We start from the raw sequence: 23,922 nt of genomic DNA on the forward strand, positions 1-23,922 counted from the left end.
ATACGATGTCAGTTACATCACTCTTGGGATCCGTGGATTAAGGACGCTATTCCTTGTCCGCCGCTACCCCTTTCCAAAAAAATTGTGCCCTATTCCTGTCACCAGTCATGGTCACAGAGCTGACAGTCCGGCGGCAGTGATCCCCAGGCTGAGAAAGAGAAAAGGGAATTTATTGTTTTACGGTAAAAAGGGTCGTTCGGTAATTTTTCTTTTTTTTTTGCTCGCAATTGGTGAAATGCGCCTTAGGCCGTTCGTTGGTGAATAGATGCGAAGAAGATTATAACGGGAGACAGATGCATGCTAAGAACTTTGGGTCTTTAAATCCGGCCTTCTGAAAAACAAGTGCATTTCTTTTTCTATTTACCGAAATGTCTGATCACACTGACTTAATGATTCATCTTAAATTAACTTCATCCATAACTTTATCTCATTCCCTTGAAACATTTCGGTTATGTAAGGAGCCAGCAATTCTTGGGTAACTCATATCTCGGACAGTGCAGTGGTGAATGACACAGGTTAAAACTGTGTGCAGATCTGGGATTCGGCCTCATAGTCCTGAATTTCACGGGTAGTGCCCTACTAACTAGGACATCGACTCCCTAATTACTAGGACATCGACTCAGTACCAAATTTTCACTTGCTGCTACCTTGTGTCGACAGCCTCCATAGCCAAAAGTTTAGCGTAGCGGTACTGCCTCAGATTTTTGTCTGGTGAAAAAAGGGAGGTCTGAAACGGGATCCACTCCGCTTTGAGGCCAAATGAGGAGGTACTTGAATAAAGAAGCAGTAGCACCATCGGGATTTACGTACTGGCAACAACGGATGGATGGATTGGCGATATGCTGATCGTACGCCGTCCAGTCGTATCAGTGTGACCACCTGTCAAAAGCCTGAGCAGCACGGGCGTGCAGGAATGGTGTCAGTGAAGTTCTGCCTGGTACCGACAGGAATGTAGAGCCATGCCGATTACAGCTGCACTAGGTATCTCGGTCGAATACACTGCGAAAACAGCCTGATCGATTTTGAGGGCTCTCGATCTTCCCCCATAATCGAGTCCATCAACATGAGATGGCAAATATGAGGTAGCCAAGGAGGTGGAAACGTGGGTTCTACTATGCCAAGACTGCTTGGTAGCTACAACAGGAAAACACAATTAATTAGCAGGAGTACAAAATAAGAAAGTATTTATTAGTTAACTTTGCTGTAGTCCATGATCAGTTGGTTGACAATTATAGAAGACGCGACTAGACTAAGCGTTTGTAGAATGACATAATTTACAAGTCGCAAATCTTGCAGTGACGAATTAATCTCTCGTAATCTTGAATGTCGAATCCGATGAATTTGAAGACTAACTTGGAACGGGGCTACAAAGACTTGATGGCAGCAATGACTGAGCCGCAGACGATGACTAACATCGGCGCTGGCTGACCACTGAGCGTGGCTACGAACTGTAGACTGGCACAACTGCACTATTCTCCTGCTGCACATGAAGTGGCCTAGCGGCGCCTCGCGGCGAGCGTAGGTACTGCGACTGGCTGTGTACTCTTTGGCTAGCACAGCCGTTCTTCTGTTCCGTTTATCGAGAGAATCGCATCCGGCGGATCGATCTCTCGGGCGGCGGTGTGGTGGTATGATTGACGCCATCACTGAGTTGGTCTAACAGATTCGCGATTTGGTTTAAGCCTGGGGAGTCTGGTGGCCAGGGGAATACGGTAAAGCCATTCTGGTGGTCTTCAAAGCACGCACTTATGCGAGTTGTGTGACACGTTGCATTGACTTGTTGGAAGATGCCTTTGTGTCGAAGGAAAACAGACTTCACGTAAGAATGACGAGGTCACCCAGGGAGTGCCACGAAAACATTCCTTAGACCATATCCCCCTTCGATTGTTGATACACGCCAATGACCATCTGACCGATGAAGCATGAAACGCGTTTATCTGAAAACATCACCTGTCGTTCAGTGGACGTCCAATTGCGGTTTTTCCGTGCGAATTACAACCTTCGACGCCTATGAACAGCAATCAGCATGGTGAATTCACCAAGCGCCTGCTACGGGGGCACATACGCAGCAACGTTCGCTGAACGGTCGTTGAGGAGACGCTGTTGGTTCATCTGGTCGGTTAATTGCTTAGCAGTAGCTCGTCTATTCGCCCGTATACATCCTCAAAGCCGTCATTCATCTCTGCCATCTGTGGTCCGCGGTGTATCACAGCTGCGTCGACGCCGGTTTTGGACAGCGCCATTTTCCCACGCGCAGTATACTTTCAGCACGGCTCCGTATTCCTCACGACAACGGCTGCACTGTGTGCCCCCACATTCTTCTTATACCCTTCACAGCTACTGTTGTCACCTGCCATGTGTGAATAGTTATTGAACGACAAGGTCTACCATAGGCGGTACTCGCATTAATGTGACCGGACCGTGTATGTCCTCGTTCTGCCATGTACACAGAAGTTGGTACATGTCTAAAGGTTCTCTCAGTGATTTTTACGTTTCCTTCCTCGTTTTTCCGTCTCGCTGAGCGTTATCAAAACGCCGGAAAGAAACACTGAGAAGACTTCCGGGGAAAGGAGGTATGATTTGTCTTTTCATCAGCTGTGTACTGCACGACATCAAAATAATCTCTTATGTATTCGGTCGTACTAGAATGTGAGGAAACATCAAATTTTGGCAGAATCATTCCGCAGTTTGCCGGCCAGAGTGGCCGAGCGGTTCTAGGCGCTACAGTCTGGAACCGCGCGACCGCTACGGTCGCAGGTTTTAATCCTGCCTCGGGCGTCGATGTGTGTGATGTCCTTAGGTTAGTTAGGTTTAAGTAGTACTAAGTTCTAGGGGACAGATGACCTTAGAAGTTAAGTCCCATAGTGCTCAGAGCCATTTGAACCATTTTCATTCCGCGGTTTCTCTTTTTCTCGAACGGTGGGGCACTGATTCAGTCAGTAAAAGCAACATTTTTTTTTCTAAATTTATCTATCCTAGAAGAACTGAACAACAAGACACATATAGTGTCAAACTCTGTGCTCGGACGGCTGGGTCGGTATAAGCACATTCCGCCGAAGGTTTGGACGGCTGAGCCGCTAAAGGCACATTTTGCCGAAGGCTGGCTCCAGCAGGCGGTATTAACGCTGCCAGAAAGTTTCAAAACGGCGTATATTCCGCTGCAGACTGGTGGATCCATTCTGACACATTCATTTGCTGTTCAGAGGAGACACATTGCCATCCATGTGAATCTGAGGAGTCTTTATACTCTCTCTGTCTCTCTCTCTCTCACTCACACTCACACACACACACACACACACACACACACACACACACACACACACAGAGGGTCTGGAAGAAGAGGCGTGACCAGAGGGAGCGGCGCAGTGATTGCGGCCCGCGACCCGCGCGCTATATCGGCTGTAAACTCCTCCTCCTGCTGCTGCTGCTGCTGGTCTGCCTGGGGCTCCATTATTTAGCGCGCGTAATGCGCGGCCGGGCGCGACGTGCCGAGCGTGCCAGATCGCCGGCCGCCTTGTGACTCCTACGGGACACCACACTGCCAACTTCGCGGCCCGTCCGGCCTTCCCTCGCTGCAACACTTCACGTTGCACAAATAAAAATGCCACCCCACGCACTCGCTATCGAAAAAATAAGCAGTTAGCGCCGATTGAGGCTAATTGAGACTTAAACTAATGAGTGAAGTGAAACTTCCTGTGTGCCGGACCGAGACTCGAACTCGGGACCTTTGCCTATCGCGGGCAAGTGCTCTACCATCTCAGCCACCCAAGCACGGCTCACGCCCCGTCCTCACAGCCTTACTTCTGCCAGTACCTCGTCTGCTACCTTCCAAAGCTGGGCAGAAGGAAAGCTGTCAGGACGGGGCGTGAGTCGTGCTTGGGTGGCTGAGCGATAGGCAAAGGTCCCGAGTTCGAGTCTCGATCCGGCACACAGTTTTAATCTGCCAGGAAGTTTCACATCAGCGCACACTCCGCTGCAGAGTGAAAATCTCATTCTGGTAATGAGTGAAGTGTTACACCGGTATGACCACGTCTACAAGAGGGGTAGCAGAAAGTGACCCTCAGAACTGCAGTACAGTATCTTTCACATCCATCTGTCGCAGAATCTCAAAATATATTCTCACCTCAAACGTACGATGCGCATTCAGTAAGTGATGCAACAATTTTTTTTCTGAAAGCAGATTGGTTTTCTTCAGGATACCAATACACCATATTACACTACTGGTCATCACAATTGCTACACCACGAAGATGATGTGCTACAGACACGAAATTTAACCGACAGGAAAAAGATGCTGTGATATGCAAATGATTAGTTCTTCAGGGCATTCACACAAGGTTGGCGCCGGTGGCGACACCTACAACGTGCTGACATGAGGAAAGTTTCCAGCCGATTTCTCATAAACAAACAGCAGTTGACCGGCGGTGCCTGGTGAAACGTTGTTGTGATGCCTCGTGTAAGGAGGAGAAATGCGTACCATTACGTTTCCGACTTTGATAAAGGTCGGATTGTGGCCAAGCGCGATTGCAGTTTATCGTATCGCGACATTGCTGCTCGCGTTGGTCGAGATCCAATGACTGTTAGCAGAATATGGAATCGGTGGGTTCAGGAGGGTAATACGGAACGCCGTATTGTCTTCCGAATAGCATTTGAGTCAGTGTCATAGAAACGCTTATTAACGAGAGTAACATCAAATGAGGCATCAAGCGGAACCTCCGACTAGATTAAGGATTTCTTGCTAGAGAGGGCGTAGCGTGTTATCTTGGACAGAGTCATCAAGAGATGCAGAACTAACCCAGGCATGTTCCAGGGGTTAGAAGCCTTGCTGTTCATGATGTATATTGATGACCTGATAGTAGTCTCAAATCTTTTGAAGACGATGAACTGTAGTACCATGTGCAGTAACACTATTGTTCAGAGGGATTTTGATGTGATTTCAAAGTGGTGCAAAGACTGACAAGTTGTTTTAAATGTTCGGTATAGTGTGTACTTCGCAAAACGAAAGAACACATCCTCAAATGAGAACAACATGAACAACTCATAACTGGAATCAGTGAAGTCTTACATATATTTGGATGGAACAATTTGTAAGAACGCGATATGGAACGATCACATATTAGATATTACTAACAGGGGATACTGAACATATACAAATAAGGCCATCACGAATGTAAACAGGTTTGGTTTTGACTTTCGAGAGAGCGTCACGGTCCTGCTCAAATATTTGAAGAAGATAGACGACAACTATATCGCGAAAACTTTCTAAAACTTCAAGAACTAGCTGTAAGTGAGATATCCAGGAGCGTAATACAGCCTCCCACGTATCGCTCCCCTAGAGGCCGCGTAATCAGGATTAGACTGATTAAAGCACGTATAGAGGTATTTAAGCATTATTCTCGCGCTCGGCACAGAATGGAACAGGAAGAGGCGCTAATTCTTGGTACTGTGGGAGGAGTGTATATACACTGAAGAGCCAAAGAAACCGGTACACCTGCCTGATATCGTATAAGGCCCCCGCGAGCACGCAGAAGTGCCGCAACACGACGTGGCATGGACTCGACTAATGTCTCAAGTAGTGCTGGAGGCAATTGACACCATGAATCCTGCAGAGCTGTCCATGAATCCGTAAGAGTACGAGGGGGTGCAGATCTCTTCTGAACAGCACGTTGCGAGACATCCCAGAGACGATCAATAATGTTCATGTCTGTAGAGTTTGGTGACCAGCTGAAGTGTTTAAACTCGGAAGAGTGTGCCTGTAGCCACAGGAGGTCGTCCCCATACCCGTACACGTCCATCCACTCGATACAATTTGAAACGAGACTGGTGCAACCAGGAAACATGTTTCCAGTCATCAACAAACCAATGTCGGTATTGACCGCCCCAGGCGAGGCATAAAGCTTTGTGTCGTGCAGTCATCAAGGGTACACGAGTGGGCCTTCGGCTCCGAAAGCCCACATCGATGATATTTCGTCGAATGGTTCGCACGCTGACACTTGTTGATGGCCCAGCATTGAAATCTGCAACAAATTGCGGAGGGGTTGGACTTCTGTCACGTTGAACGATTCCCTTCAGTCGTCGTTGGTCCCGTTCGTGCAGGTTCTTTCTCCGGCCGTAGCTATGTCGGAGATTTGATGTTTTACCGGGTTCCTGATATTCACGATACACTCGTGAAATGGTCGTACGGGAAAATCCCCACTTCATCGCTGCCTCGGAGATGCCGTGTCCCATCGCTCGTGCGGCAACTGTAACACCACGTTCTTGTTAACCGCGGCGCCGTATTCTGCCTGTTTACGTATCTCTTTATTTGAATACGGTTGCCTATACCAGTTTCTTTGACGGTTCACTGTAAGTAGATATAGAAGTACAATTCACCGCCATACAACCTGTGAGCTTGCTGTAACTGAGAATAAGGCCGATGTCACATATATAGGAGTGAAGCGTGAAATGGATCCACTAAATGCAGACTGGCAATTTTGAACATTTTTAATTGCCCAAGCAATTAAAATTCAATGCACAGTGAAATTTAAACATTCCTTTGAACCATAGCACTACAGTTAGTGTTTGTGTACACAGTAAATAATATGATTAATCGTATAATCTTTTCAAGTCAGCTGGGTCCACCGCCACAGTACGGTCAACGTAAGTGGACGCCTTAGTTGTATACAATGTAACGGTCCACGGACTCCGCCGCAAGCAGGCCGAGACAAATAATAAAAATGATTTTCACAGTAAGCTGATGTGAAAGGGAAACTGTATTAAAACCTGATCACAGAAACCTTTAGTAACAACTCCCTTTCATCGTAGTACCGGCGTTTTCCCCTTTAACACCCGTACCTTAAAAACCTGAAATTAAGGATTCTCGAGTTAAAAATTAGTGTATAACAGTTCGAAGCTTAATTACAGCTACTTAGACGGGCACCGATGAATTGACCAACAATCTACAATCTAAGCTATACTAGCAGTTACAACATTCATCAAATAACAAAATCTTAAGGAAGTGGCAGCAGTAGATTTCATATTCCAGACACAGTAATCATTAGGGACTTTAGGAGCAGAGTAACAAACAGGTTGAGAAAAAAGCAAATTAAAGATCAGGCGATCTCACTCAGGCAACTACAAATAATGAGACAGGCTTGATGTGACCTTATCTACAACCAAGAGCTTGCGTGCGCGCACATAGCCGGCCGCCATCGCAGCCCTAACTGCCACAGCAATGCCTAACACCAATAAACTAGCGTAATACAAGGACGTATACAGAGGCTAAACGCACTGTCTGGAAGCCCCTTCAACAAACACTGACGTGCGTCATAAATGGCAACCTAGCACTCAACACAAATTACTTGCGATGGACCCGCATCGATTCAAATACATAGATCGTCTAACAAACCCAGGCAAGGTACGATAAACAGCAATAACGTTCATCAACAACCTCACACGTACTGTTTCCACTGCGTGGCCGATTACACTCCTCAGTTCTGCCGTATCGAAGCTCTACGCTATTAGCATGTACATGAAGACATGTCCGAAAGAACAGATACAATCGGTGACCATGCAGCGCTACAGAATGAAATGATAATTGAATCAAGACCCTACGCTGTGGACAGGCGTTGATAAACATTAACGGGGACAGTTGAAAATGTGTGCCCCGACCGGGACTCGAACCCGGGATCTCCTGCTCACATGGCAGACGCTCTATCCATCTGAGCCATCGAGGACACAGAGGATACCGCGACTGCAGGGATTTATCCCTTGCACGCTCCCCGTGAGACCCACATTCCCAGCTTAATGTCCACACACTACATTCGTAGTACCCCTGCCCATTATACTCATTACTCGTGGCAGACAATCTTACCGAGTCCCGTAAGAGTTCGAGCAATGCGTGTGCATCCAGAAGAAGAAGGCTAACCGGCCATTGTCCTCCTTCTGTGCGGTTGCACAGGGAAAATAAAACATTTTCAAAATTTGCTTGAAAAAATGAATTAAAAATGCTAATAGAAAATCATTTAGTCCCTATCAAAGTTTAACAGAAATATCGAAGTTTTCTTTCTCGAATACAGATAACAAAGCACAATAGAGCTTTCTCAGGAAGCGAAAGCTTTAAATCGCCATTTCGTATTTGACTTTAGCTTAGTTTGGTCGTCAGTAAGCGTGGCTGTTAGATTGTATTACCATCTATCAGCTGACTCATCCTGCTTCCTTTATACTAATGTACTTTTAAGAACTGATTTGTTCATGTAAGCTAGAACTGGCAGAACTCTCATCGATGGCTGTGTAAAAAGGCTATTTTAGCGCCACGAAACCACAGTGTTAAATATGTTATTGAGCTTATCCAAGAAATGCTTCCCGACAACTCTTTCACCTCCACATGCATTGATTCAGTAGTGCATACACAGCTAGGTGTGCATTACGTGACAGAATTTTTAAATGCTCTTGAGCCCCTAGGATTACCGTCACATAAGCTCTCCCCTATCATACTATTGCGCAACATCGACCCCGCCTTCACCATTCAATGGAACAAGGCTAGCCATGAAGGACCTATATCGACCGTTATAGACACCACTACTATCACGGGGTATGCTACAGGTGAAAACATATTCATTTCTCGCATTCCGTTGATACCCAGTGATTCAAATATGCCATTCGATTTAAAACGATTGCAGTTTTCCGTCTGGTTTGCATTCGCTATGAGTGTCAAGGCACAGGGCTAGTCACGTTGTGTGGCAGGTATTGAACATCCTGGGCAACTCCGGGAACTGCAGCTAGTTAGTACTTAAAGTAACAGTCTCTAAATGATCAGTTACTGTATATTTTTACGTGGTGGAAGAACTACTTCTGCCTTTTATCAAAGAAGGCTTCACGTTTCTGATCTAGCTGGACGTGCTGCTCTTAGCATTTAGTATTAGTATTTGGTATAGAAAGTATTTGATGACGTAGGTATAGAGAATGTCGTTGAATCTTCGACCTACTTGAAACTCATTTTATCGTTCATCCTAACCCTGTGTGCTGCATCGTAACACGGAATACACCACATTAGGTTACCAACGCTATAGTTTAACCCCTCATCGACATAGATGTCATTAGACAAGAAGGAGGGGTGGTGTTCTGGTTGACGAAATAGTGCAGTCAACCATCTGATTTAACGTTACACCACCATACTTAAAATCAATATGGCTTTTGCGTCCCGCCACCACGTGACGCAACCCCTGTGTCTTAAGCACTCAGCCCCGTCTGACAGGGATGAATCCCCCAGTAGGTGATTCTGGTACAGAAACCACCTTGGTTGCAAAAACTCTTCAATACTACCCTTTTCGCAAAATGGTTCAAATGGCTCTGAGCACTATGCGACTTAAACTTCTGAGGTCATCAGTCGCCTAGAACTTAGAACTACTTAAACCTAACCAACCTAAGGACATCACACACATCCATGCCCGAGGCAGGATTCGAACCTGCGACCGTAGCGGTCGCTCGGTTTCAGACCGTAGCGCCTAGAATCGCACGGCCACTTCGGCCGGCCCCTTTTTGCACACAACCTTGTAGTTGCAATAGAATAGCAATTTCACTGTGTCCTCGTCACAATGTGCAATGATATTTTGTAGTCCTTACGCCATTCACATAATATAATTCGTGTTTTGCTTGTATACTCAGACGAAAACGCTTGAAAATCATGTTGCAGTTTGAAAACGACTGGTTCTTTTCGTAAATTGTAATGTTCTTTAGCGTCCGAGGTAACTTTTGCCTGGTGCTCCTGCTTCAGTGAACGGAATTGAGAGAAATGTTTGTGGCGAATACACACAAGACGCTACAGAGACAAGACGCTTCAGAGACTTGACGCCGGCCGGAGTGGCCGTGCGGTTCTAGGCGCTACAGTCTGGAACCGAGCGACCGCTAAGATTGTATACGTTTTCAAGATTCAGTATACGGTGACGCTCGGCATAGAAATATATGACAATATTTTAAAGAACACGCCAAAAACAAAATTCGCGTATAAAAGCAATTACGTAAACCATATTGGCGAACTGTGATGGATGAATTTTGTTTTGGTCTCCTTCTCGTTTGCTTTCATTTCACAGTGCTTTTTTTTTTACCTGTAATTTGAATTTTGCATTTCTTCATGCGACGATCCGTGTTATTAAACTTCCAGCACGCTTCACCAGGAGGTGCACACTCCCCTCTTATCTGTCTCCCCTCCGCACGTCCCCTCCCCGCCCCAGAGTAGTCATCAGTATATGGGAAACTCATACACAGATGCACATTACTACACAAACCATTTGGAAACCATGAAGTTGTCGCCGAGTTGCGTTTACATTATAATACTCCGGTATGCTTCTTCACAGGCGTGAGCTTACAAGACCGAGCGGCGGCGTTTCTCATATAGATTTCATGGTTTATGTTAATCACTCAAGGCTGTAATGAGGTAGGCATTAAACGATTCACCTGGTCAGCTATGACTAATTGTTTCGTGAAACGCTTTTTCGAGATTACCATAATGCTTTCTTTCCAAGGTGAAAGAAAGACGTAGTGACAGATCCCACTAGTCTGTAATAATAGAGGATGACGTATGTACCTAATGCTGAGAATATTTTTAATGCGACATTCGACACATAACGAGTCGTCTTCGTCGTAACATTTTTGTGTCACTCGTGTAAACCAAATTACTGGACGAAGAAAATTTTACTCCGATGTAGCGTTGGCGGCTGATCACAAACAGCAACGAAAATACTTCCGTAAATTCTCATCCAAACAAACAAATCTATTTTAATGTGTAGCACGTCACAGTTTGCATCAGCAGCTGCGTGCACCCTTTGTGGCCGTGTACACAGGCGCTTTAATACAATGGTTTGTGGAGAGGTAAAGTTGGCAGCCCTTGACTTATTAGGTATGGGGCTAGCCTTGCAGCTGGCTTCCCCGCGCGCCGGCCCGAACGTCTGGGGCTCGCTGCTCGGGTGGGCCTTTGTTCCTGCTGACAGAGTCAGCGCCGCGCCGACGCCCCTTCCTGTGGCCAACAGGCTTGGCGCGTGCTGTGGGCATTCACAAGTGGGCTCCAGGCTCCGGCCGCTAAGCGTCTTCCTGCGCTCTGCTGACCTACGGCCTCATGTCGACACGATACAGCTGTAAACCTAATGACGCCTGCATGCCTCCACACTGAATCACTACATACTCTATGCCGTAGTGGCAATTACGTGATTTTCCGTAACTCTAGTACCTCTGCTAAACTGTAATGGTTGTTTCGTGTGTGTGTGTGTGTGTGTGTGTGTGTGTGTGTGTGTGTGTGTGTGTGTGTGTGTTACGTTCAGTAGTACCTAACTAATACTTGGTGTACCGTGTTATGTGATAGTGACTTCATAGCTCAGCTTAACACCTAAGTTTCGTAGTTCAAAAAAATGGTTCAAATGGTTCTGAGCACTATGGGACTTAACTGCTGAGGTCATCAGTCCGCTAGACTTAGAACTACCTAAACCTAACTAACCTAAGGACATCACACACATCAATGACCGAGGTAGGATTCGAACCTGCGGTCGCCCGGTTCCAGACTGTAGCGCCTAGTTTCGTAGTTCAATCAACAATCTAATCAAGGATGACATATCCTACAAAGCTTTGCGGTTGTTTATATACAACATTCATCGTCATTTGGAAACCAAGTTAAATCAAAGTACCTCCTATAGCTGTCAAATTGAAAGATCCACCCCCTCCCCTCCTATTCGAAACTTGCATCGCCGAATACTGTACTGTGATGTTCAACCGAGTCTTCGATTCGAGAGTGCTTGATTATCCGTGTGAGAGCAGAGTGAAAATCTCATTCTGGAAACATCCCCCAGGCTGTGGCTAAGCCATGTCTCCGCAATATCCTTTCTTTCAGGAGTGCTAGTTCTGCAAGGTTCGCAGGAGAGCTTCTGTAAAGTTTGGAAGGTAGGAGACGAGATACTGGCAGAAGTAAAGCTGTGAGGACCGGGCGTGAGTCGTGCTTCGGTAGCTCAGATGGTAGAGCACTTGCCCGCGAAAGGTAAAGGTTCCGAGTTCGAGTCTCGGTCGGGCACACAGTTTTAATCTGCCAGGAAAGTTTCATGTCAGCGCACACTCCGCTGCAGAGTGAAAATCTCATTCTGGGAACCTTAGCAGCTATTATCAGTGCGGTTTCAACATTTAAGTCATTTTTTTATAGCCAATCCTATTGAGGCTCTTGATCCGTCTAGCGACATTGTCTTCCAGTTACGTTCCGCGGCTGCGCACGGAACTGATCGTCAACTTCAAGATTGATTCCATACTCCTCTCAAGCACGTCAGTTTGAATACGACACTTGTTATAATGTTTACAGGTTCTTAGGGACGTGCAAACCGTGAAGTCGAAAGATCATCAAAAACTCATGCACATGGATCTACTTTCGAAGAGGTACCCTGCACTGAAAAAATGTGTTCAAATGTGTGTGAAATCTTATGGGACTTAACAGCTAAGGTCATCAGTCCCTAAGCTTACACACTACTTAACTCAAATTATCCTAAGGACAAACACACACACCCATGCCCGAGGGAGGACTCGAACCTCCGCCGAACCTCCGCACAGTCCATGACTGCAGCGCCCTAGACCGCTCGGCTAATCCCGCGCGGCCCTGCAGTGAATTTCCATGGAATGTGTAGATTACATCAGTATGGAACCGCGTGACCGCTACGGTCGCAGGTTCGAATCCTGCCTCGGGCATGGATGTGTGTGATGTCCTTAGGTTAGTTAGGTTTAAGTAGTTCTAGGGGACTGATGACCTCAGATGTTAAGTCCCATAGTGCTCAGAGCCATTTGAACCCTTTATATATATATATATATATATATATATATATATATATATATATATATATATATATATATATATATATATCTTACGTAAGATGTCAAATCAAGTGATTCGTTCCGGCAATCCGGCTGATGTGGCAGATGTTAAGTGAGAGTTACTAAGATTCGGAATTAAGAGAAAGAAGCGTTATAGTATTTTAACTTGACGCGTTTTGCTCGCAGCGCCATGTGTTTAATGTCTGAAACAATCAGGCGAAGCTGCTCCGACAGTAACCGGACGGTCGCCCATGCAAGTTAAATTTTGAACAGAACTGTGGTATTACAACCCTCCCATCCATAACGTTAAGTTAACGGGACGGTTTTTCTAATACTAAAGCCATAAAGCTGACTGGCCAGCTCTTAGCCTTGACACTTTTCCACTATTGTGTCAAAGTAGGAATTTTTAATAACTGGTTGAAATGGGCGAGTATGAGGCACTTGCCCATACCCGCATTTGGAGAACACAAAAACAAAGAAACACACACACACACACACACACACACACACACACACCTGCATTGACAATGTTTCAACAGCGCCTTTAAAATCAAAGAATACAGCTGTATGCATTGGAACTACGTGCAGTGGGTTCATAGCTTTCGCTAAGGAACACCTGAGGGAAGCACTGCTTGGCGGAAATACCCCTTAGTCCCTAGTAATGAACGTTTGAATCATTTTCTCCGTGATTTCACGTTTGGAACAAGTCTAGAGACGTGCAGCAGAGTACAGAGAACACAGTAACAATGAATACGCGTTTTTGAAAGGAAAAAAGATGGCAATTAGAACGTATACTACTTCCAGTCTTAATATATTGACATGTGTTTTCAAGCAGTGGTACCTAACCCAGAAATATGTTGCCATGCATTTGCTGGTCTCTAGGATTATCGTTTGTCGTTTACGAAAGCCGAGCTAAGTAAGAGAGATTAAAATTTAACGAATATCAAGGTCATCAAAGACGGAGAGCTAACTGAGATGGAGAGGGAACAGAACCCAGCTTAGCCCTCGTAATAATCCATCCTGCCACTATTGCGAGGTGGGGACTTACTCCTCCCTAGCTATGCGCCACAGATTTCCTGATCTCGTCGCAAAAAGCGGGAAGTCGTGACTGGTGTGTGTGTGGAACGTTGCCTTTGGTTACGCATTGCGTTCTCTTGTTGAATCGCAATCCGTTCTTGTTGCGGGTAACATTGCCAACGGGTTTTCATACTGTTGCCGTTAAACTAGCGGCCGGGGATACCCTTAAGCGCTTCACGTACACGAACATAAGGCGTAATGGTCATCTTAACTACTGTCGTCTCTCGTGTTTTTTACGATGAGCTCTGCACTCCTGGCACTTCTCGGAAATCTGTCTGATGCTGTTGCGCAGCTGACATTACACCTGCGCACCCAAGAAGGTGTAACAGATATACACAGATGGTATTCCTTGATCTGCGATGTACTTGGACTCCTTTAGCCAAAAATCTAATTATAGATCCGCGTAATATCGAGACACTCTTCACAGCCTGTATTATGACGTGTGTTGTTGCATTGATATTGTTTGGAGATATAAAAGACCCGGCTCACACTAAACAAATGTACTTGCGCCTTTTGTATTATTGCGTAATCGCTTCAGTGATACATAAGTTAGATTAATATACCGATACGACGGTGGATTCTTGCGAGTGAAGCGATTTCTTTGTCAGTTGCAACTACACTGTAGCCAGCCACATTTGTTATACTTTCCAATACGGGCTACTCCATCATTTATTTCAATTTATGTCAATAAGGAGTGTATACACTACTTTGGAAATCAGTGGTACTCTAATTCATTAGGCGCAGGCTGAATTTCCAGTCGTACAGGATGTACCGAGAGGTACGTCACGACTTCTGCGCCATGTAACTCGACTTGAAACTGAGAGAAAAAAAGTAAACTTTGTCTGAGAGAGGAAAAAAAGTAAACTTTGTCTGATGTCCCAACCACTAAAGTTTTTTTTCTGGTTCTTTAATCCAGTTCTACTAGCGCTCCGTTTGTCACACGTGAAATATCTAGTCGGTTTTCCAACTTAGTGGAAACCCATTCTCACGTGTCAACGCCAGCTGTCTCAATAACTGCCTTTTAATCAGTAAGATCAAGCACTGGCTTGTCTTCTGGTTTGATTTCGTATTGCAATTGTAGTCTGTACGGAAACCGATGAGACACTGCAGGAGTGTGCGGTACACTGCCGTACGAGGGATTCGCAGTTCTTTTGATGCCTTACGAAAAGACTTGTGTGAACGCTGGCAAGCCTTTGAATTCTCTCCGTATCTTCGTCACTTCTCATTGGTACCTACTCGGTGCTTCGAACCCACAACCCCTGTTTCCGATGAAAGTTCCTGTGCCGTTATCTTATGGATGGTAGTTTCCCGTATAGTGTTCTGGAATTTCTCTGAACTTGGGTGTCTGACTTCATTTCAATAAACCTAGCTACTCATTGTGCCTTTTCCGGTGCTGACTCCAGTCTTAGATTCATTTGCGATGCTCTTAGCCCCATGCAACAACAAAGAAAAAACTTTTTTGCCCCTTGTGATGCCCTTGTCACCTGGAAAGCCAAATTCATTACCTTACATAAAAAAAATTTCAGTTGGTGAATCAGACAATCTTTACTTTTTTCTTGTAAGATAATTACAAGTCGAGTTATATGAGATAATGCTGTTAAGTAGTTGACGTAACTACGTAGGCTTCCGCGGACGGTGTCATAATGATCAACATTCTTCTAGGTAGTGTGTAGCGTCATAGTATAAAATACTTTAGTTATAAACTGTAAAACCAATAACTAACACTAACAACATCAAAGAAGAATTTAGTGAGTTACACCAAACGTTTTGCACCAACGGTTATAGCAACAACATTTTAAGAAAGGCCACCAAGTCCAACCGAAATAAAACAAGGCGAGAAGGAAAGGAAGAGAACCTTTCGCTAGTGCACTTACCGCATGTGAATGGCGCCAGTGAACGGCTAAGAAGCGTCCTCCGCCGACGACGTTTCAATCCGATTTTGCGCAGCATCAGGGGTACAGTCAACAAACTAAATACTGCAGGAGTATATGAACTACGGTGCGAGTGCGGAGCTGCGTACATATTGAAGACAGGGAAATGAAATGTCGTGTGGCTAAGGCCCCCCGTCGGGTAGACCGTTCGCCTGGTTCAGGTCTTTCGATTTGACGCCACTTCGGCGACCTGCGCGTCGATGGGGATGATATGATGATGATTAGGACAACACAACACCCGGTCGCTGAGCGGAGAAAATTTCCGACCCAGCCGGGAATCGAACCCGGGACCTTAGGATTGACATTCCGTCACGCTGACCACTCAGCTACCGGGGGAAGACAGGGAGACAAGTTAGCACACGAGAAGCAGAACGTGAACGCTATGTGCGATTAGCGGAGCACAGTACAGTAAACCGGCGATAGCGGAACACCACCATGGCTCTAGACAGCCTGTCTCGTTCCAGGCAGCCCATGTGCTGGCGAAAGAGTCGTGGACACGCCAGAGTAAAATTCTAGAGGCAATTGAAATTATTAAGCAGCCTGACAACATCAACAAAGGGGACGACTACAAACTTCCGGCGTCCTGGCTGCCGCCTATCCCAGTCCTATGGACCGCGAGCGGTCGCGGCGCAGAAGCCTCACAGGGCAGGGACAAGACTGCCCAAACAAACAAACAAAGGACTGTGTATTTCCGCGCACACCAAGAAGAAAACACGCCCACCAAACACCAAGCGCTGATTTGCAGACTGTGGCCAATCACTGACAAGCCTGCTAGCCCACGAGTAACTTCGTCCCTACCCTCCCCCCTTTCGTCATGACTAGGCTATTACACTGAAAAGCCAAAGAAACTGGTACATTTGCCTAATATCGCGTAGGACCCCCGCGAGGACGCAGACGTGCCGCAACATGACGTGGAGCGGACTCGACTAATGGCGGAAGTAGAGCCGGAGGGAACAGACGCCGTGAATCCTGCAGGACTGTACATCAATCCATAAGAGTACGATGGGGTGAAGATCTCTTCTGAACAACATGTTGCAAGGCATCCTAGATATGCTCAATAACGTTCATGTCTGGGGAGATTGGTGGCCAGCTGGAGTGTTTAAACTCAGAAGCTTGTTGCTGGAGCCACTCTGTAGCAATTCTGGGCGTGTGGGGTGTCGCATTGTCCTGCTGGAATTGGCCAAGTTGGTCGGAATGCAGAATGGACAAGAATGGATTCAAGTGATCAGATCGGATGCTTACGTACGTGTCTCCTGCCAGAGTCGTATCTAAACGTATCGGGGACCCCATATCACTCCAGCTGCACACGCCCCACACCATTACAGAGCCTATGCCTGCCTGAGCAGTCCCTCGCTGACATGCAGATTCATGAAGTTGTCTCCATACCCGTACACGTCCATCCGCTCGATACAATTCAAAACGAGAGCCGTCCGACCAGGAACATGTTTGTAGTCATCAACAGTCCAATGTCGGTGTCGGCGAGCCCAGGCGTAAAGCTTTGTGTCGTGCTGTCATCAAGGTTCCGAAAGCCCATATCGATGATGTTTCGTTGAATGGTTCGCACGCTGAAATATGTTGATGGCCCAGCATTAAAATCTGCAACAATTTGCGGAAGGGTTGCACTTCTGTCACGTTGAACGATTCTCTTCAGCCCTCTTTGGTCTCGTTCTTGCAGGATCTTTTTCCGGCCGCAACGATGTTGGAGATTTGAAATTTTACCGGGTTCCTGATATTCACTTGTTCTCAGCTCATTTATATCTTTATAACCCGCCATTGTAGCAGCAGTAACCGATCTAACAACTGCGCCGGACACATGTTGTCGTCTATAGGCGTTGCTGACCGCAGCGCCGTATTCTGCCTGTTTACATATCTCTGTGTCCCTATACCAGTTTCTTTGGCGCTTCAGTGTGTATTCTAGGGCCAATAAGTTTACACAAATATGATGTATTGACACCGATCGACTGCAATAAATAGAGCCATCTCTCCTCCACCAAAACCAGTCTTGCCCTGAGGAAGGACGTTGTAATACGGTCGAAACGTTTGTTTATAACTGAAGTTTTTTATACAGTCAGGCGGTACAAGATACAGAAGGATTTTAATCACCAATGTTAGGGATATTTTGTACTTTCTATAAGACAGTGTCTCAGGTTACCCAAAAGTTGTTCATACAGTACATCGATAACTTATTAACCGACTTAAATCCACCTGATCATGGAAATATGAAACCGCGAAACGCGAGGTAATACATTTGACTGCTTAAGGTCACGTTCGAGCGTAAGCTAATATTTACGCATTTAAGATTTCTGTGTCTTATAAATGTCACCGGTGTGAAGTGATTTTGGAAACAGGTGTAAAATTTAACTAGAGTGATCTGAGAGTGATTTCGTCGTGGTTGGTCCTACTCGCCCGAGTGGTGACAAAGCATCGCCGGGACTTTTGTGGGCATTGTTCGCAGTGTTCAGCGTGCAGAGCAGCGAGGCGCCTCGTGTACCGAGGGCAGCACTCGTTCGGCTGGCGTGGTACCGCGGGACGCGAATTCTCCGGTGTCAGAGAGTAATATGCGGCCTTAATGAAAAGTTCCGGCGCGACCGCAGCGCACGGGCCGCGGCACGGCTCCGCGCGCAACTTGCCGGTGATTGGCTTTCTCCAGCCAACTCCCATAATATCGCCGGAGGCATCTCAGGAACGCTACTCGCCGCCGTGACAAAATGTACCCAGCGGTTCTGTCTACCAGCCGAGCGCATTCGTTGCAGAATGTATTAAAAGGAGTTTCGAAAATAAGACTTTTCTTTCAGACTCATTCCTGCCTCCCTAATATGCCTTTATATAGATACCCTCCTTTGGGAACAACGTAAATAAGCGCATTGCGTGAAAAGCCTCCCCCAGGAAACTCGAGCTGTTCCTGTTTTCTGCCCCAAGTCTGGGCGAGGAAGACAAGTTATTGTTCAGATGTGTGTGAAATCTTATTGGACTTAACTTCTAAGGTCATCAGTCCCTAAGCTTACACACTACTTAACCTAAATTATCCTAAGGACAAACAAACACACCCATGCCCGAGAGAGGACTCGAACCTCCGCCGGGACCAGCCGCACAGTCCATGACTGCAGCGCCCTAGACCGCTCGGCTAATCGCGCGCGGCCAAGTTAGTGTATGTATGCCCTAACCAGCTGAAATCGATCGTTGACAATTAGAGCCTGTAGAAGTACGAAATTACGAGGGTGAAATTTTCACTCTACAGCGGAGTGTGCGCTGATATGAAACTTCCTGGCAGATTAAAACTGTGTGGCGGACCGAGACTCGAACTTGGGACCTATGTCTTTTGCGGGCAAGTGCTCTACCAACTGAGCTACCCAAGCCACGACTCACGCCCCGTCCTCACAGCCTTACGTCTGCCAGTACCTCGTCTCCGAGCACTCGCCCGCGAAAGGCAAAGGTCCCGAGCGCGAGTCTCGGTCCGCCATACAGTTTTAATCTGCCAGGAAGTTTCAATTACAAGGGTGTTGATTGCTACGTTTCAGCCGTTGTTCTGTATAGTCTTAAGACATTTTCTTAGGAATAAGATCGAATTATTCATGTATTCATCTACATCTGCTTACATACCGCCGGCCGGAGGGGCTGAGCGGTTCTAGGCGCTACAGTTTGGAACCGCGCGACCGCTACGGTCGCAGGTTCGAACCCTGCCTCGGGCATGGATATGTGTGATGTCCTTAGGTTAGTTACGTTTAAGTAGTTTTAAGTTCTAGGGGACTGATGACCTCAGTAGTTAAGTCCTATAGTGCTCAGAGCCATTTGAACCATTTTTTGAGCTTACATACTCCGCAAGCCAGCGTATAGTATTTGTCGATGGATACCCCGTACTACTAATAGTAATTCTACTCACAAGTAGAGCGAGGGAACAAAGACTGTGTATAAGCTTACGAACGAGCTCCAGTTTGTCGTATCTTCAAGATCCTTACACGAAATGTATGTTGGCGGCAGTAGAATCTTTGTGCAGTCAGCTTCAAATGCTGGTTCTGGGTATTTTCTCAGTAATATTTCTTGAAAAGAGTGTCGCGTTCCCTTCAGAGATTCCCATTTGAGTTTCCGAAGCATCTCCGTAATGCTTGCTTGTTGTTCGAACCTACCGGTAACAAATCTAGCGGCTTGCTTCTGAATTGCTTCTATGTCTTCCTTTAATCCGATCTGGTGCGGATCCCAAATACTCATGTCCTATATGCGGTCTGCTTTACAGGTGAAACGCACTTTCATAAAATCCTCCCAGTAAACCGAAGTCGACCAAATGCCTTCCCTACTACACTTACTTTCTCATTCCATTTCATATTGCCTTGCAATGTTACGCCTAGATATTTAATCGATGTGACTCGTGTCAAGTAGCACACTTCTAATACTGTATTAGAATATCATGAGTTTGTTGTTCTTACTCATCCGCATTGAAATTCGTTTTTCTACATTTAGAGCTAGTTGTCACTCTGTGCAAGGTACAGCCTCAAATGAGTTTCTAGGAGTCAAAGTACAATCTGTTTCTATTTCAAGTAGCTGGGAAGCATCATCTCGAAAGGCAACACCATTAAGAAAGCAAGAAGTACTCAGCAGCACACAGAAAACATCCAGTTCTACACTCAAGTCAGAAATCTTCTCTGGGACGGCAAAATACCACAAAAGTCAAAAGCGACCATGTACCGCACCCATTCCATACCAGTCCATACATATGATTTAGAAACATGTACCCTACTAATCAAAGACCTCAGCAGAATTCAGGCGTCATAAATGAGATTCATTAGAACTATGAATCAGACAACTGGAAACGACAAAATCAGAAATGAAATGAATAGAAAAGTAGCTGGTATTTAGGTTCCTGTTACCAGTGTCATAGGGAAACGCATGCGTCAGTAGTATGGGCAAATAGAGAGAATGAACAGCAAAAAACCTGCCAAAAAGCATTTCATCCTGAACCTCGTACGAAAAAGACCACGGGGAAGACGAAGATAACACTGGATAGAGACTGTAAGATCAGATGTGGAGAAGAAAGGACACAAATGGAAGGTTGTCCTGGAACGGGAAATGATGAAGAGCGAAGGAGATGGCGAGCGCTTGTAGAAACTGGAGTAGGAAAACGATGATGCTGATGTCATTCATCGCACGTAGTGGAAATTTTGTGTGAGTCGTATACTCCTAGAGTCACACAATGACGAGACCTTCCCATACACCACAGTATCAATAGCAAACACCCGCGGACTGCTGCTTACCCTGTCCGCCACATCTTTTACGTATATATCAGCGCTCCTATCACACTTCACAGGGGCCCTCTGACGATGAGTAGAAGAAAGGACAATCAGTTGGTCACCGAAAATGTAAACATTCTGATTATGTTTACGCTAATACGAAGGATTACGCCACGTCGCGGTACGAAGCACATCCCAATAACATTACAGAACCACTGTGTGTTAAACGCCTCCGTGGACCGTCGGAGCACTCCATTCGTTGCATAATTTGAAGGCAATATCACGACTCGTTGGGCTATACTACAGGCCTTCACTCAGCTGTTATCCTGTTCTTTTGTCGATTGGCCCGTGTAAGACGTGCAGCTCTGTTTGCTGCTGTTGGCAGTGGCCTTCTGCGAAGACCCGACTCCACAAATCTACCTGCATGATGTTCCCTTCGTAGAATTCTCTATGAAACAGATTGAAATGTTCCTGTATGCACCATCAGCAGCAGTTACTGCCGGGTTTGAAACTGATTGCTATTCATAAAATGTGACACTCGTCTCAGGCCACTGTCTGTTAGGATAGAATCATTTTACGACCATTGTTCTTGGACCGTGTGAAGTGGCTGCGAATAGTACACCATTTCTTGTAAACACTTTGGACAGTCCACGTTATTACACCAACGAATCGGTGCTCTCATGGGCACATCCAAACACGATGGCACTTTTTACTATTTAGACACGTGCCCACGTCGACACCCCTTCCTGTGCTGGCTCCATACAACCGACTGACACATACGACTGTGGTTTGTCAAGTCTGGTAAAAAAAAGCGAGAAATGTTTGTTTGGTAAACAACTCACCTTACTTCTCGACTAGTTTCCTTTGAGGAACATACACTTATTCCAGCGGTCATCGTCCCTCAATTCAAAAGGAGCAGTTGAAGAAAATGTGGAAATTACAGAGGCATCACGCTGCACGCTGCTATCACACACCTTGAATTTGCTAGAAAAGATCATAGAAATGAGACTTATATATTAGAACTTCTGCGTGAGGAAGAACAACAGGCACTTAAGAAAGACCGAGGTACTATGGGTCCGACCGTTTTATCCCGTCGGAAAAATAGGTTCTATCAGACTCAGCAAAATACTCTCTGACTGCAACTATCACTTCCTCATTTGATGAAAATTTCTTTCCAGCGAGCCAAAGTTTCGGGTTATGGACGAGGAAAAAGTCACAAGGGACTAACTCAGGTGAATAGGGTGGCTGAGTAACCAATTCAAAGCTCAGTACATATACTTCCTCCATTGTTATCGCTGATGTGTGGGATGGTGTATTACCCAGGTGAAAGAGCACTTTTTTTTCGTGCCAACCTTGGTCTTTTTTTCAGTAAACGCAGGTTTCAGACGATCCTACAATGAAGCATAATAGTGCCTAGTTATGGCTATGCCTTTCTCTAAGTAATCTATGAGGCTTATTCCATGGGAATCCAAAAAACCGTGCCCATGACCGTAACAGATGACAAATGGCTTTTGCCCTCTTCGGTAGACTTTCACCAGCCTTTGTCCATTGTTTTGACTACTGTTTTGGCTGTGGTGTGTAATGATGTATCCAGGTTTCATCAACAATCACAAATCAGTGCAAAAAGTCTTGCTGATTGCTATCAAATATCGCCAGACATTGTGTTGAAATGTGCCGGATGCGCTTTTGTGGTAGTGTGTGAGCAACAGCAGCACCCATGTCGCGCACAGCCTCTTCATGGCCAATTCTCCGAAGAGGTTATTACGCATTCACTCATTTGAAACGCCTCCAGTCCCGGCAATCTCACAAATTTTTATTCAACGGTCTTGCATTACCATATCATGGATTTATCAATGGTTTCCTTTGTGATGAGCTTAACTGACCGGCCGGGGCGCGCTTCGCTTCAGCGCTTTTCCGATCACGGTTAAAGTCATTAATCCAAAAGTAAATGGTCGTCAGTGATACTGCGGAGTCCACGTGAACTTCAAATGAAGCACTCCGTCTTCAGGCCACAAGTGGCCCATCGGGACCATCCGACCGCCGTGTCATCCTCAGCTGAGGTTGCGGATAGGAGGGGCGTGTGGTCAGCACACCGCTCTCCCGGTCGTTATTATGGTTTTCTTTGACCGGAACCGCTACTATTTGGTCGAGTAGCTCCTCAGTTGGCATCACAAAGCTGAGTGCACCCTGAAAAGTGGCAACAGCTCATGGCGACCCGGATGGTCACCCATCCAAGTGCCGGCCACGCCCGTCAGCGCTTAACTTCGGTGATCTGACGGGAACCAGTGTATCCAGTGTGGCAAGGCCGTTGCCTGACTTCAAATGAAAATGTACAGGGCTATTACAAATGATTGAAGCGATTTCATAAATTCACTGTAGCTCCATTCATTGACATATGGTCACGACTCACTACAGATATGTAGAAAAACTCATAAAGTTTGTTCGGCTGAAGCCGCACTTCAGGTTTCTGCCGTCAGAGCGCTCGAGAGCGCAGTGAGACAAAATGGCGACAGGAGCCGAGAAAGCGTATGTCGTGCTTGAAATGCACTCACATCAGTCAGTCATAACAGTGCAACGACACTTCAGGACAAAGTTCAAAAAAGATCCACCAACTGCTAACTCCATTCGGCGATGGTATCCGCAGTTTAAAGCTTCTGGATGCCTCTGTAAGGGGAAATCAACGGGTCGGCCTGCAGTGAGCGAAGAAACGGTTGAACGCGTGCGGGCAAGTTTCACGCGTAGCACGCGGAAAATTGGCTCATGCCACAACTGGAGACCGACAGCGCCGACTTCATCTTTCAACAGGATGGTGCTCCACCGCACTTCCATCATGATGTTCGGCATTTCTTAAACAAGAGACTGGAAAACCGATGGATC

General features: G+C 46.1%; 1 non-coding gene and 1 pseudogene across 1 annotated transcript; both read right to left on the minus strand.

Annotated features, from left to right (window-relative positions):
- Positions 1-7,640: 7,640 nt before the first annotated feature.
- On the minus strand, positions 7,641-7,714 carry Trnat-ugu (transfer RNA threonine (anticodon UGU)). Its single transcript has one exon. It is a non-coding gene; the product is annotated as a tRNA-Thr (tRNA).
- Positions 7,715-23,240: 15,526 nt separating this feature from the next.
- Positions 23,241-23,358, minus strand: LOC126095658 (5S ribosomal RNA; annotated as a pseudogene).
- Between the last annotated feature and the right edge of the window lie 564 nt (positions 23,359-23,922).

Source organism: Schistocerca cancellata, chromosome 1 (assembly GCF_023864275.1).
Source record: "Schistocerca cancellata isolate TAMUIC-IGC-003103 chromosome 1, iqSchCanc2.1, whole genome shotgun sequence".
NCBI lineage: Eukaryota > Metazoa > Arthropoda > Insecta > Orthoptera > Acrididae > Schistocerca > Schistocerca cancellata.